This window comes from Mytilus californianus, unplaced genomic scaffold, assembly GCF_021869535.1.
Source record: "Mytilus californianus isolate M0D057914Y unplaced genomic scaffold, xbMytCali1.0.p SCAF_24, whole genome shotgun sequence".
NCBI classification, from domain to species: Eukaryota; Metazoa; Mollusca; class Bivalvia; order Mytilida; family Mytilidae; genus Mytilus; species Mytilus californianus.
The window spans coordinates 6,250,550-6,265,738 of NW_026262673.1; the positions used below are offsets into that span (position 1 = coordinate 6,250,550).

Sequence of the window (15,189 nt, forward strand, 5' to 3'; positions counted from 1 at the left end):
TTAGCTATATACATGTAATCATGTACTTAACCAGGATTGATTGATTGATTGTTGGTTGGTTAAAGTCCAGTGGCAAATATTTCATGCATGTTCAGGACGAGAACAAATTAGCAATAAATACAATAGGTAGGTTCTGTAATGAGGCCGTCCGGGATGAAGGTCGGGGAAACTTAGACTGCCACTGAAAAAAAAAGCATATTGGATAAGACATAAATTTTTAGCCTTGCTACAGGCCACCTACGGACCCCAAAAGAGTTGTTGCAAGGGTTCTAAACGTGCAAAGAGTGTGGCACTACCTTTAAGCGAGGTATCGGATTTTACGTCTCAATTTTGACCGGACGGGGCTGCATATTTGTATCTCCCGCACAGCCAAACGGACGCCTCACTTTGGCGAGGGTTTAACTGCCGGCCTGATGGAGACCAATGTTGACCATATTTCTATTCCCCAGTCACCCTTAGGGGTTCTAACCAGGAGGTCAATGTGGTGTTAATTAGAAAAAATACATCAATTATATTTCGGTAAAGACCGACATAAGGTCATGAGGTCATGAGGTTCCTTCAGGACTATTTTGCGTTACCTTGACTTTTAAAATCGGTTAACGAGTTTTTAAACATAGGTAAACTTCTGTCACCTGTATACCAAGGTGCTCTTTAAATATTTAAAAGGTAATAGTTTTCCGATTTTAAGAATCATCAATGATAAGTTATAGCACGTGTTGTATATGATACATCCAAGGACATAACTTCTTTCCAAATAACGATAGTTACGGAATAATCATATTTAAACACTGATCAATGAAAGTGGAATACAGTTTTTGCGATCATGGCCAAATCTTTATATTTAGCTTCAATGGTCCATTTCGTATTTACTTTTGGAGATTGATTGATTGATTGTTGGTTGCTTATCGCCCTATTTTTCTAATATTTAACTGTTTTTATTTTAATGTGTCTAAAGAATAATTAGGGCATTGTATTTGATGATATACACAAATATACTTTCTACAAAGAGAGATGTCTCGCTTTTTGTAATTTTGAAAGTAAAATGCAAATGTTGATAATAAATGGAAAATATTTGCAAAAAAAACAAAAAAAAAATCTAGAGGCTCTAAAGAGCCTGTGTCGCTCATCTAGGTCCTTGTGCATAATCAACAGTGGACTCTCTCCGACATTGTAGACAAGAATATAATTCAGGAAAACAAAATTTTTTTGTTGATCTTATATTGCTGACCATTTTTACTGTTTAGTTTTTCTCTATTTTCTTTATTTTATTATGTTGGGTAAAAAATCCTCATTAAAGGACAATCACTCGTATGAAGAGTGACAGTCTACTAACTTTATAAACAAAATGTGACTTGTTTTTGGATCTTGCCTTACTGATCATATTTTTTATTAAAATTTCTATTTATCTATTACAATTTTTATCATAGATGCAAAAAATAAAAGGTAAAATCGTCAATAAAGGGCAATAACTCCTATAAGATGTCGACGGAAATTTACTTTATATTGCCTGAAATGTTGATCTAGCCATGATGATAATTTTTGCTTATTCAAATTTCTATCTATCTATTTTAATTTTTAAGATATAAGGTAAAAACGCAAAATATTGGCAAAAATTGTCATATAAGGGCAATTACTCTAATAAGGAGTCGTCTGACGATTTCGACTATGCATTCTTATTCGTAGATCTTGTTTTGCTGATCATCTTTGAACTTAAAGTTTATCTCCATCTATTATAGTTTTCAAGATAAAATGCAAAAATGAAAAAAATGAAACAATTTGCCTGTAACGGCAATAACTCCTATAAGATGTCGCCTGACAGTTTTGACGGCATTGAACAATTGGTAGAGCTCAACATTCTGAATATTTTTGTCCAGGTCAGATTTCCCCTTTTTATAACGGTTTTTAAAATAATAGACAAAACTTGCATTTTACTCCTATGTTCTATTTTAGCCATGTCGGCCATCTTGGTTGGCAAGCGGGGTCATCAGACATATCTTTTAAACTAGATGCCCAAATGATTATTGTGTCTAAGTTTGGTTAAATTTGGTCCTGTAGTTTCAGAGAAGATTTTTGTAAAAGTTCACGACGACGGACGCAAAGTGATGAGAAAAACTCACTTGGCCCTTTGGGTAAGCTAAAAAGATAATGTCCATGACGGAAGGTTGAGGGCGATATAACCTCCATGGAAATGGTAAATGTCAATGCTTGTAAAACAGAATACATGTACCAAAGACCATTGCCTTATCAGAAGTAGTTCCCTTTAATTACTTGTAAAAAATGCAAAGGTTTTAAAGTCAATAAATACAATATTGATAGGTATGGGGCCATATAATCTCAATGAAAGTAAACTTGCAAATGTTCAAACAACTCCATAATATTGACTTCATATATATCAGTGTTTATCTTAAACTAATCTAATCACAAATTTCACATTTGACATGTCAACTAAGGACACGTTTCAAAGTCAATATGCCATGACAATTGGGGGCTAAATAATATCCATGAAAATGCGATGAGCAAATGCTAATACAACTGTATACAGAATTCCATTTACAAACCACAAGTGGTTCCCAAAAAATTGACCTAATCACAAACTATTACATGTAAACTTCTGAAAAGTTTCAAAATATGTAAACCATGACTAAAAGAAAGGGCTAAATAAAACTCCATGGCAATTAGATGTGCCGATTATGATACAACTGCATACCGAATATCATAGATCTATCTCTAGCGGTTCATATCAACTGGTCTAACCACACTAATACTAAATTGACGACGCCACTGACGGAAAGTGTACGATAAGTCTCGCATTTTGGCCCCTTTGAAGTTAACAAAAGACGACGAGTTTTGACAATAGGTAACTGAAAACTTTGAATCAGGCCAGCAATAAATCAAATTCAAATATTTGCCCTTCGCTTAAAAAATTACATATCAAAATCATAGTAGCGAACAATATCCCTAAAGCCATTTTATTTTATATTACGATACATATAATTTGGCTTTTAAATAATTGGCTTTTGATTGATTGATTGATTGTTGGTTGCTTAACGTCCAGTGGCAAATATTTCATGCATATTCAGGACGAGAACAAATTAACAATAAATACAATAGGTAGGTTCTGTAGTAGAGGTGTCTGGGGTTGAGGTCGGAGAAATTTAGACTGCCACGGGAAATGAGGGTATATTGGATAGGGACAGAAATTTAGCCTTGCAACAGGTCACCTACGGACCCCTCCAAGAGTTGTTGCAAGGGTTCTTAACGTGCAAAGAGCGTGGCACTCTCTTTACACGAGGCATCGGATTTAACGTCCCCATTCTGACCGGACGTGGCTGCAAATTTGTACATCCCGCACAGCCAAACGGACGCCCCACTTTGACGAGGGTTTTACCGCCGGTCGGAGGAAGACCAATGGTGACCATACTTCTATTCCCCAGTCACCCTTGGGGGGAATTGGCTTTTGATAAAAATGCTATTAGCAACCAGTCTGCAATTATATCATCCAAAACAATCAACAAGGGGGTCATCGGATTTGATTTTAACTTAGTGCCCTTAAAAAAAAGTAAAATGTATGCCATTTGTTTCCCATGCCTTTAACATGTTTAAGGAGATGTTATATTTTGCCATTTGATGAAGGACTTTCCGTTTTGAATTTTCCTTGGAGTTGGGTATTTTTGTTATTTTACTTTTGATATCTATTAAATAATTAAATTATCAATAAGAAAGTAGGGTACTAACCAAGCCCACAAGTGTGGGAAATTGCTATGATTGCTTTTGAAAGTTTTTTTTTATATAAAAAATATTCTTCTTGATTAATCGGTAACCAAGAGTCTGCTTCTTGCCCCGCTATTGTCGCCATTTCTTTTGTCGTCCCGAACATGCATGCAATATTTGCGACTGGACGTTAAGCAAATATCAATCATCAATTAAACTTACATCAATCACAGACATTTTTTTGTCAACATGTATTTTTTTTTAACAACCATACATTTGTAGCAGGAACAATTCTGCTGGGGATTCAGAGATGCGGATCACAGCTAATACTAGCGTATTGACTGATTGACGATGAATGCCAAATGTAATAACGCTTAAATAATCTAAAGTCAATGAAACAAAACCACAGTATATACAAATATATAATTTAATTCTTCAATACCATTTTCATAATATCAAAATCCAATTTAATCGAAATTGAACATTACATGGTATTATAGGTATGTGGCAGATGCACTAACCTTCATGTTGGAAAACTCGGCCTTCCTCAAGAAATATGACAAAGTTAGCTGAATAATATTTATATAAATGTCAAAGTTTCTAACTGTTAGTCATCAACATCTTTACACCTTAAAAAATCAAGAAAAAAATATTTCTGAAAATTAATAAATGTCTTCATAATCAAATTATAAATACCATTCAATTTAACCCAATTGTAACGATTAAACATTAAATGACATATTTATCAACCAATACGAAATTTGGAGTTAAAAGGGGAACTGATACCTATACTTCCACATTCCTCTCCCTAAGACAATCGATAAAATGTATATCAAAATAATTTAACCTTTACAGGCTTATCAAAATAAAATATTACGCAACAGATAAGCCGCATAAAATGTAAATGTTTAGCGTAATAAATATTTGGTTACAACAATTAACATACAAAATGAAAATAAGTCAATGTGTAGAACAAAATTAGGATAAGTGTTTGAAAAAAAAACCAATTGCCATTGAAACCCTGGTCTTTTTTATCAAATGTTCTTTGTTAATTGATTCTTTTTACCTATAACCTGCCTCAATATTAGGCCTATTTATTGTTGCTATTGGTATTATCATGACATATGTACGGTGGCAGTAGTCATGTTCTTGTTGGCATAAACTAACCATGTTACAATTATAATTGTCCATCTTGAAATGTTTTGTTAATTGCGAGTCTTTACCAAAAACAATATACAATGTTACCTGAAGTTACCATTGTGACATAGATTTGTTCAATTCCCAAGGGCCAAGGACAAGTTAAAAAACGAAGTAGAAAAGTACATGTGAGTAGTCAATAAAGATATGTTTTTGAACGTCAGTATTATATTTATATCTTATAGATTTGAATGAATGAACGATGATTCATACATTTAAAAGGTATTACATTTTGTGAACCCCTCTATTCATCTTCCACATAGCTTAATATCGTGGATAATAAGTTTTATTTTTTAAATAATTTCAAATTTACAATTAATCTATTCAGTAAAATGTGTTCTTGCATATATTAGTCATGATAATTTATTTCATCACTAGAGGATTTGATGTTTAAAATTGGTATTGTCACATTTGGCATGCTATTGATCCTAATTTGAAGTTGTTCGTCTGTGTCATTATAAAGAGCCAAAAAATGTCGACAGAAAGATTTATATTTCGCTTAGATAAATAAGATGCAAAAAGGCAAACCTACGTATTTTTTAAGATTCTTTTTCGTTTTGTCTTTGTATCACAATAATCTGGCCAAAAGTGACTGTGCATTTGTGTTTAGGTCCCTGTACTGACTCATCATGACTGTGTATTGATGTTTAGGTCCATGCACTGACCCATCGTGACTGTGTATTGGTGTTAAGATCCCTTTACTGACCCATCGTGACTGTATATTGATGTTAAGGTCCCTGTACTGACTCATCGTGACTGTTTATTGATGTCAAGGTCCATGTTCTGACTCACCGTGACTATGTAATGATGTTTAGGTCCCTGTACTTACCTGGCGTAATTATATATTAATGTTTAGGTCCCTGTTCTGACTCATCGTGACTGTGTTATGATGTTTCAGTCCCTGTTCTAATCCATAGTGACTGTGTAATGATGTTTAGGTCCCTGTACTGACTCATCGTGACTGTGTAATTATGGTTATGTCCCTGTACTGACCCAGTGTGACTGTATTGATGTTAAGGTCCCTGTTCTGACTCATCGTGAATGTGCTATGATGTTTACGTCCCTGTACTGAGTCATCGTGACTGTGTAATTATGGTTATGTTCCCGTACATACTCAGCGTGATTATGTAATGATGCTTCGGTCCCTGTTTTGACTCATCGTGACTGTGCTATGATGTTTATGTCACTGCACTGAGTCATCGTGACTGTGTAATTATGGTTATGTCCCTGTTCTGACCTAGCGTGACTGTATTGATGTTTATGTTCCTGTTCTGAACCATCGTGACTGTGTATTGATGTTTTTGGTGTAACACCACTAATTAGGGCCCGGACAGAAAGCACATACCAGAAAGTAGTACATATTTACACAAAATAGTTCCTACGCAAATAAATTTGGAAAGTGTATGAAAAAAATTTGCAAGTTATACACTGTCCACACTAGGGACTAAATCTAAGTACGATAACTGTGTCCTCGGACCTTATTATCTAAATGTATAACAAAGCAATTTACAACAACAACACAACGAGCCGACCGACATGAACCAACGACAACCACTGAACTACAGGCACCCTGCAAACATGTCACGAACACATCTTTTTCTTCCAACAAATTTTCTTCGTGTTTACACTTATTATATAATTACATCTATGCCAAACACACAGAACAATATGATTATACTCATGTCGTACCTTAATTTTCTTATCAATAATCGTAAACTTCATTTATGTAATTTAGAATAATAAATCACTGCTATATTCGACGGGAAATTGAATTTTTGTTTTATTGCTTCTTTGATCTCCAGAATACCTTCAGACGAGGTATAAGGCTTTGGTCCGAGATAATTAATGAGAAGAAATTGCAGTAGTTTGACAAATTTGGAGGAACGACCGGGGAGGGGGTATGTTTTATTTCCTAAACAAATATTCTGATCTTCAATTTGATGAAAAAAAAAAATATTCTGGTCATATGACAAAAACCAAAAATAGTCTGAATCGAGCTTTTTCCCAAATCTTATATAGTGTTAAATATTGAAAAAATAATTTGATTGAAAGCGTCGAAAAATAAATGAAAATGTTTTTACTGAGAAAAAAACATAACCCCACCCCCTTTTGAAGTTAAATGGTTGCTCCCTAAAACAAACATTATACAATTATTAATAAGTCTATCGATCTCTGATGATATACTTGTCATTCTATTTTCAATACACTTTATTTATACCTTAAGGCTAAAATACATGTACTTTGGCATGTATGTTTATACACTAAACTGTTAATTGTTTATTCGGGTTTTTGATGAGGAGGTGTGATATTATATAAGATGACTAAAAAATTCTCAATTTTCAATGTTTTTCGTTCTTCAATTATTACATTTATATCTAAAATATTTGAACGTTTTCGACACTATGATGTCATATCTGAATGATTTGTAATTCTGACTTTGATCAACTTCTATCCAAAGGGCGCTATGGGGAATTCTGTTATTTTTTTAAATGTGAGTGTTGTTTTTTTTTAAACTAATATTCGTTTCTAATGTTACGCCTTATTTATGCGATATTGCAATTAATGAAGATGATGCACATCTATTTTTATTTTCGACGTAAGGAAAAGGGGGTCCTGCATCCAGAGCGCCGGCGTGTTCTTTAAACTCATTCCTGATCCTTTAAAGATTTCCTTCCAATTTTGATTTTGAGTTACATCTTTGAAAATTTAACCCTTTTTAATTCACGAAAAAACTCCAAGGAGCCTGATCTTTACTTTTATAAAAAGTAAAATCACAAAAATACTGAACTCCGAGGAAAATTCAAAAAAGGAAAGTCCCCAATAAAATGGCAAAATCATAAAAAACAAACACATCAAACGAATGGATAACAACTGTCATATTCCTTACTTGGTACAGGCATTTTCTTATGTAGAAAATGGTGGATTGAACCTGGTTTTATAGCTAGCTAAACCTCTCACTAGTATGACAGTCGCATCAAATTCCATTATATTGACAACGATGCGTGAACAAAACAAACAGACACAATAGGTAAAAATGTCAAAAATAGGGGTACAGCAGTCAACATTGTGTTATCATCTTAAACACTATAAAAACAAACAAATGTAACGAAGAAGCACAAAAAGGCATACATCAAATTTAAAATCCTCATTTTGCTTATATTATACGATTTTATTTATCTATGTAAAATCCACCCATAAAGGATGGAAGGTTTTAAGTACTGACGTAAAATCGCGCGTTTGAAATTCGCACAGGTAGACATAAAATAATTTTGTCGTTCAAAGTATGAGGGGATACATAAATACAGAGTCACGTAAAATGGATATAACAAAAAACAGACTGAACAGTAAAAGTAATATTAATAAATAAAATAGAATAATTGTGTGGTACAAAGTATGACGATATACATAAGTACAGAGTCACGTCAAATGTATATCACAAAAAACAGACTCAACAGTAGGACCAAGGACACAGTTATCGTCCTTTGGTTTTCGTTGTCTACGAATATAGTCCCTAGTGGTTAAAATGAAGTAATTATTTGCATTGCCGACAATGTTAACATTTTCACCTCTCACTCACTTACCCTAGCTTTAAGGAGGAATTTGTCTTTTGAATCACAGAGTATCATACATTTGGGTGTTGTTCAGTACCAAAAAACCAAATGTGCCGCAGCTTTTTTTACTTTAAATTTTGGTTCTTAACAACTACCGTCTGGCTTGCACCTAATTTTTGTGTCAAAAATTGGGACGTTCACCTCTACAACAGATAGGTTAAGAAAATTATTACTGATTCAATAAAATTATTTAAATGCATACATAATGTTGCATAAATACATACCTTTCTTCCACCAAAGTCATTTCTTTAAATATCATACATATTCATAAAAAAAAATTTATATTTACTTCTTGGCTTTATGTTGGATGTAAAAACCAGGTGGCGCACAGAACTGTATTTACTTCCTTGTAACCTATACCGATTCCAATTCTGTTCGAATAATATAAGTTGTGTGTTTTTTAAGTACGGATATATGAATGTAACAAAATAAAATCAATCTTAATTTAGTGTTTGTCATATTTCCTGAGAAATTACATGAAAAGGGGAGTAACCCCAATTCGACGGAATATGCAAAATTTACTGAGATTTTTCCACTCATCAACTTTAAGAACCATTCTGACAACTTCACTCTGACTTTCAATCCATATTTCAATATATCATTAGATACATACATGTCAGTGCTTATATAAAATACATATAAAAAAATAATTGCATAAAGCAATCTGCAAAAATTTTAAAAAGTAATGCTTAATACTGAAAATAGCATTGTTTCATCTATTTTTGACAGTTTTCATGTCACAAAAGGTGTACTAAAGTTAAAAAAGACAACTTCATTAAAAATAAAATGTGTACTAAGATAACCTGCATTCCATGACAGTGTTTGTTTACATCAGTCCTGACATTACATTACACATACTGTACTTAAAGGTGATGCTGGTGTTGGATGAAAGATAAAGGCTAATAATAGATTGGGTGCCTATATCTCTGAGTCAGACTCCCAGAGATGACAATATTTATATTTAGACATTTTTTTGTGTTAAAAAATAAAATCACTGTTTCAATTTATTTAGAAAGTCAAGTTTAATTATTCTGCAAGTGTATATTTTTTTGCTATGCCTGTGACAAAATTCAGAAAAGGAAATAAATATTCCTTCAATATAGGACACAATCCATATAATAAAGACCAGAAAAGATCTGAGGAAACATTGACTGGAAAAGTTTTAAGAAATAGAACCACTACTCACTATAAAAATGCAAACTCAAAGAAATCTGTAGCTGGCGGCCTGAAAACTGTTGGCAAAGATGATAGGTCTTCCTCGGACTATTCTCTCCGCAAAAGGGAACCAAACCAAAATCAGGAAAAATCTGTCCAGACTCCTATTAAAACAACAAAGTATGAATAAATTATTATTTAAAATGTCTCTTGAAATTATAAATTAACAAGTTATGAATAAATGTCAATAAAATATCCTTTCTTTATATAAGTTAAGAGATATAAAGTTCTGACTGTCTATTTAAACATTAAATTCTGTTTGAATACAAGAATTCAATTGAAATAAAACATATATCAGGTGACAAATACATTAAAAATATAAAATCATCATTAGATTTACACAAAAGTAGGCAGAATTCATTTTTCAAGATAGTAAAAGTAATAAAAGAGCACAATTTTAAATATGATATAAGGGAGGTAATTCACATTTATATGGAAAATATTCTCACAATGCATTTTGGCAATGCTGTTAAGTACAACGGCGACCTAATCTCACTTTCAGGGACACAAGAGATAAAAGAACAAGTGCCACCTGGGAAAGAGAAAGCAGATCAAACCGGTATGTCCATATTAACCAAAATGCAGTAATGTGGAATACAGCTTTCAAGGAACATGCCAGTATATCCCCAGTGTGTAATGAATTTCTCCACTGGGACATGAAAAAAGAAGAAATAAGAGGATTAGGCTGTAGAGAACAGATGAAATGTACACATTGCACATATCATTCTAAATTTTTTTCATTGTACGAAGAAATTGCTACCAACAAACCTGGCAGGAGACCAGCCAAAGTTAACGTTGGACTTGCTGTTGGACTGAGTAAAACACCAATGGCTGCAGCAGGTTACATCCGACTCTGCTTAAGTACCAATCTGCCACCACCATCAGCTCGAGGTATCCAGGATGCGTGTAATAAAATACTCCCTGAAATAGAAGAAATAAATACGAACGATATGAAAATGAGGCGAGAAAGACTTAAAGATATACAACAACAGAATGGGAAGTCAAGTCCAAACGTCATTAATGCGCAATCCGATGGAATGTACAACAACAATTTGTATTCCGGAGTGGGAAAAACACCTTTTCAACCTGCCACTCAAGTTATATACAGCTTGGCAGAAAATGTCACCAAGCAGCATGACATTATTGGATTAGTTGTGCACAATAAACTTTGCTCAAAAGGTAAACATCTCAGACCATCAGATGTGCACCAATGTTTGGGTAAGGACTGTTCTGCCACAATCCCATTTGAAAAAAGTATCGGCGATGAAAAAACATGGGCCAAAGAGTTACTACAAGAGCTGAAGGAGTCGAATGACATGGAAATCGAGTATCTTACAACTGATCCAGACAGTGGTGCATATCAGGCAGCAACTGATTTACATGAAGCAGGCATAACAAAAACTAAACCGACGCACCAGCTTGATACCCGGCACATTTCAAAGAACCACCGTCTTTTCATAAAGAAAAATAACAGGTTATCTGAGATCTTGAAAGGGAATACTGCTTAATTAAGGACTCAAATTCAAAACAAACTTGCAATCGATCTATCTGAAAGGTGTCACGGTGAAATATGTAAAGCGTTTGAAAAATATGGGAATGATATAGACCTGATAAGAAATAAATTAACATTTGCGGCCGATGCAATTGTTGATTGCTATCAGGACTGGCACCTTAAATGTGCAACACACTCTTTACTATGCAAAGGTTTAAGAAATAACAACTGGTTAGGAAAGAGAGCTTTACTGGGGAAAAAATTTGGAATAAAGCATACAAAGAAATCATCAGAGATTCTGCGTGAATGTGTGAACTACAGAATGTGCCCAGCAATGATGGAAAAAACTAAACTAAATTCCAACACGCAGAAAGTTGAAGCCTTCAATCGTGCTTTACGAACATCTATACCTAAAAATGTCACATTTTCAAGGAACACCTCTGGACGGGCGCATTCTGCAGCACACACTGTCAATGTAGGGATGGCAAACTCAATATTTACCCTATGTGACAAACTTGGCTGTTCCATAACTGCAAACAGTAAAGTTCACCAATCTGTTAAACAAGTTAAAAAAACAACAAATATGTTAAAAAATTATAAAAAACAATTGATGCCTGTGTTTCACGTTCAGAAAGGCGGGCAATATTATTCGATTTATACGAAAGACACCAAGAGGGAATAGCGTACCAAAACAATATGCTTTTGCCGCCCCCAAAAGAGAAGGCCAAATATGAGGACCACCCCTATAGCAAGTCAGCAAAAAACAAGAAATCCAAATAAAACCATAATAACCTTTATAAAGTGCAAAAGGGTTGATGTGATTTACAACAAATTCCCTGATTCTGACAGTGTATGCGTTCTTGATTAACATCATGTTTTTCAAATACGACATGATGTACATTTATACAACATTTATTTCCGCATAAATGACTGCATTCCAACTCCTCAGGACCTTTGAATTTTGGAATTTCATTTCTTGTTTTCTGAAAATGAACCATGTATGCAAATCTATGGATTCTCTCTCTACTTTTTTCACCAGATGGCCATTTAACCTTAGTATAACCATAGCCAGATGCATAAGTTGCACCAGTCCATACTATACACCCCTTTTCATTGTGTGAATTATCAGATTTATACAACAATTTCAATTTCTGCTTTTGCCAAAATTCGTCCATAATGTTTCTCTTTCAGATTCATCAACAAAAAGGTTAATATAAAAAAGGATTTTTAGAAAAAAGGAACTTAACTTAAAAATTTGGAAATCCACCTTTAGGTTAAAATGAAGTAATTATTTGCATTGCCGACAATGTTAACATTTTCACCTCTCACTCACTTACCCTAGCTTTAAGGAGGAATTTGTCTTTTGAATCACAGAGTATCATACCTTTGGGTGTTGTTCAGTACCAAAAAACCATATGGTGCCGCAGCTTTTTTTACTTTAAATTTTGGTTCTTAACAACTACCGTCTGGCTTGCACCTAATTTTTGTGTCAAAAATTGGGACGTTCACCTCTACAACAGATAGGTTAAGAAAATTATTACTGATTCAATAAAATTATTTAAATGATACATAATGTTGCATAAATACATACCTTTCTTCCACCAAAGTCATTTCTTTAAATATCATACATATTCATAAAAAAAAATTTATATTTACTTCTTGGCTTAATGTTGGATGTAAAAACCAGGTGGCGCACAGAACTGTATTTACTTCCCTGTAACCTAGTGTGAACAGTGTATAACTTGCATTTTTTTTTTGATACACTTTCCATATTTATTTCTTGATATTTTATGCATGAAATATTGAGTAAGGGGATGAAATTACATGTTAAAAAAATTTGGGTGCGGAATCTTTATGTTAAGTAGTGATTTGGTCCAGTTAAAAAAGGTCAAAAATTAGAATGTCTGAAGCTGTCAAACTGAATTTTAGCCCCCCTTAACACAGAATTGTCAATATTTTGAGTTAGAGCTGGTAGAAGTTTCTATAATTTTGATATTATTTGTATCAATAGTAGTACACTACACTATACAAATCTTTTTGAGATAGAGCAGGTGCGATTTTTTTAATTTGAATTTATTGTCTAAAAGAAATGCACTACGACATAACTGTGTTCTCGGGCCTAAGAGATGAATTCCGTAAATGTAGATTCTGTACTTTGGCAACTTTCCTGAATGGTTTGCTGGTTTTAATTTGTCAAACTCAATAAAAGTAAAGGATTTACATCTTTGTTTGACAGAAATTCTGTTAAAATGTCCCATTTTGGCATTATACGGCTAAAATAAGCATTTTAAAGCAGTTTCCATTTTATGCCTAAGAGCCATGCTGAATTTCTATCTGACAGCTTTTTATGTTCCTGATATTTGTGTGTCTATGCTTAAATCAAATTTAATTAACCATTTGTGAACTCTGAATCTAGAGAAAAGTAGATTATCACAGAAAAAATGTGCAGTATATTTGTATTTATGTCCCTGGTTAAACGGCCTGTTTGATGTATGTGAAATGTGAAGAGCTTTGTACATAAAATCTGTAGTCCATCACAAATATTTCGTAAAAAAAAACCACTTTACAATGACCAGTACACCCTATTCATTTCATATGCTACCATAATTTTCTTCTTTAGGATAGTAAGTGGTTCAAATATATGCCAATTGAGACTAAACTACATGAACGTTTTCCATTGAAAAGTGAAAAACTGGTCATCAGACCATACTGTCTTCAAAAAAAAAGTTAAATTCAAGAGTCCTTTTGCAATTAGACTTCTTGTATCATAACATCTTAGCATAGAAATGAGCAAAAAGTAACAAATTTCCATTTCTTATGGCCTCTGTGTGCATTTTTATATGTAAATATGGGCTACGGCCTAAATCGACTCTAAATAATTCTCAGTCTTAAATGGCCTAAGACCATTTTATACTCATGTTGTATGCTTTTTGTAACTTTTCTTTACATTTAAAGTACATTTAATATATATGGAAAAATAATGTATGGTTAAAAAACTTCAAAAACTTCAAATTGGTTGAAAAAAATGCATGTTTATGTAAGGCTTCCCCTAATTCGAAAATCTCTGTTTTCAGGCACAGGCTCATATAAATTTGACTTTTGAATAACTGTGATAAATCTGATAAATCAAATGAGTGTTCCGTTGCTTTTAATACTTATTATACTATATTCAAGAGTATTTAAAAAGCAAATTTTTGCAATATTTAAATTTTTTAGGCCAAAATCTTGACAGTTGAAAATATTTGATTTAAACGTCAAAAATAAACATCCAAATTTCAATATTAAAATGACCCTAGTTTCTATAATATATATCCTATGGCCATAAAACTTGGCCAACTATATTATAATTGCCTAAGCTTAAGTCATGCAAAGTTTTATTAAAATTGGTCAAGTTTTTCTATCCTATTAGGTTCAAGGACACAGTTATCGTCCTTTGGTTTTCGTTGTCTACGAATATAGTCCCTAGTGTGAACAGTGTATAACTTGAATTTTTTTTTTTATACACTTTCCATATTTATTTCTTGATATTTTATGCATGAAATATTGAGTAAGGGGATGAAATTACATGTTAAAAAAATTTGGGTGCTGAATCTTTATGTTAAGTAGTGATTTGGTCCAGTTAAAAAAGGTCAAAAATTAGAATGTCTGAAGCTGTCAAACTGAATTTTAGCCCCCCTTAACACAGAATTGTCAATATTTTGAGTTAGAGCTGGTAGAAGTTTCTATAATTTTGATATTATTTGTATCAATAGTAGTACACTACACTATACAAATCTTTTTGAGATAGAGCAGGTGCGATTTTTTTAATTTGAATTTATTGTCTAAAAGAAATGCACTACGAAATAACTGTGTTCTCGGGCCTAAGAGATAAATTCCGTAAATGTAGATTTCTTTACTTTGGCAACTTTCCTGAATGGTTTGCTGGTTTTAATTTGTCAAACTCAATAAAAGTAAAGGATTTAC

At 33.2% G+C, this 15,189-nt stretch overlaps 1 long non-coding RNA gene across 1 annotated transcript; it reads right to left on the minus strand.

The window, feature by feature from the left end:
• Window positions 1-8,557: 8,557 nt before the first annotated feature.
• Window positions 8,558-10,653, minus strand: LOC127732461 (uncharacterized). Its single transcript, XR_007996272.1, has 3 exons — window positions 10,503-10,653; window positions 9,706-9,838; window positions 8,558-8,662 (listed from the first exon to the last, which is right to left on the minus strand). It is a non-coding gene; the product is annotated as an uncharacterized LOC127732461 (long non-coding RNA).
• Window positions 10,654-15,189: the final 4,536 nt, after the last annotated feature.